This window comes from Silene latifolia, chromosome 11 (assembly GCF_048544455.1).
Source record: "Silene latifolia isolate original U9 population chromosome 11, ASM4854445v1, whole genome shotgun sequence".
NCBI lineage: Eukaryota > Viridiplantae > Streptophyta > Magnoliopsida > Caryophyllales > Caryophyllaceae > Silene > Silene latifolia.
In genome coordinates this window covers 34222656-34224410 of record NC_133536.1, presented here as the reverse complement: position 1 = coordinate 34224410, position 1755 = coordinate 34222656, and the positions used below count along the sequence as shown (strand labels likewise).

Here is a 1755-nt window from a genome sequence, read left to right as displayed (position 1 = left end):
TCTAAATTCTTCACAATCTCCATGAACTTTCCAAGTTGATCATCAAATTTGGGCCTTGCTTGACGACTTGGAAAAGGAAGTCTAATCACAATGGGCTCCTTCTCTTTGGCCTTGTCTTCATTTTTCTTTGAACTTTCTTCTTTTGATGATTCCCCTTCTTTGGAGTTTTGCACAATTTCTTCCTTTTCACTAGCTTCCACAACTTCATCCTCAACTTGCTTCTTCGGTGCCTCATACCTTGTACCACTTCTCAAGTGAATGGCACTAACCGTTTCATGTCTAGGGGGATTACTTTGAGGTGGTAATTGCCCCTTTTGTCTTTGTGAGCTTGAAGATGCTAGTTGAGTCAATTGTGTTTCCAACATCTTGGTGTGAGCTAGAATGTTGTTGATGGTGGTGTCTTTTGCTTGGCTATCTTTTTGCATTTGAGTGAAAAATTCTTGTTGATTCTTTTGCATTTGGAGGACCGCTTTTTGGACATCAAAGCCTTGGTCATTTTGGTGATTGTATGGATTTTGATTTTGGTAGCCTTGGTTTTGATTGTAAAAGGGTCTTTGATTTTGGTTTCTCATGGGTGGTGGGGTGTATGTTGTTTGAGGGTTTTGAACATTTTGGCTTTTGTATGAGAGATTTGGATGGAACTTGGTGTTTTTATTGTAAAAAATTGAATAAGGGGTACCACTTTTGTAAGCTTGGAAAGCATTAACTTGTTCGGTTGTTCCCCTGCACTCACTTGGGTCATGACCCAAAGTTCCACAATTCTCACATATCCCACTTGGGATTGATGAGGATGCCGTCATGGCATTGACATGATGCTTTGATGATTTTGAGTTTTCCTCAAGTCGAGCCATAGCTTGTTCAAACTTCAAGTTGATTGTGTCAATGTGAGCACTAAGTTGAGCACCCAATTGAGTAACGGAGTCCACTTCATACTTTCCTCCTCTAGTAGCCTTGCGAGGTCTACTATATTGTGAATTATGGACCGCCATTTCCTCAATCTTGTTCCATGTTTGATTGTCATCAACTTCGGTGAACATTCCATTTGATCCCATATTGAGAATGTTCCTAGAATCTTCATATAAACCATTCCAAAATTGTTGTACCAAAAACCATTCGCTAAGTCCATGGTGAGGACATGAGCGACAAATACCTTTGAACCGCTCCCAAGCTTCATACAAAGATTCTTCATCCCTTTGCTTAAAACCCGTAATTTGAGCTCTTAGCATGTTAGTCTTTTCCGGTGGGTAGAATTTTTTGTAGAAAGCTAGAGCTAACTTCTTCCAAGAATCTATTCCAAGGGTGGCCTTATCAAGGCCCTTCAACCATTGCTTTGCGGTGCCGATTAAGGAAAAAGGAAATAAGACCCATCTAATTTGGTCTTGAGTCACGCCCGTTTGAGAGATAGCATCACAATAGTCGCAAAAGGTTTCCATATGAGAATGAGGGTCTTCACTTGGCGTCCCCCCAAATTGGCTCCTCTCAACTAATTGGATGAAGGCGGACTTGGCAATAAAATTTCCGGTTAGATGTTGTGGTGTAGGAGTACCATTTGCTAGATTCTCCTCGGTGGGTATAGAGTGTGACGAGAATTTAGGCATTGTAGGTGGATTTTGTGTGGTATTGTTTAATGGGTTCTCTTCTCCTTCTATTGCGAAAGGATTGACAAACTCACTAGTGGGTTGAACAACTTCACCAACACCTCTCAAATTCCTCCTAACAAGTCTCCTATTATTCGTCAAGGTTCTTTCGATTTCA

General features: G+C 40.9%; 1 non-coding gene across 1 annotated transcript; it reads left to right on the top strand.

The window, feature by feature from the left end:
- Window positions 1-1119: 1119 nt before the first annotated feature.
- LOC141616366 (small nucleolar RNA R71) lies at window positions 1120-1226 on the top strand. The gene has a single exon (XR_012530718.1). It is a non-coding gene; the product is annotated as a small nucleolar RNA R71 (small nucleolar RNA).
- The last annotated feature ends 529 nt before the right edge of the window (window positions 1227-1755 follow it).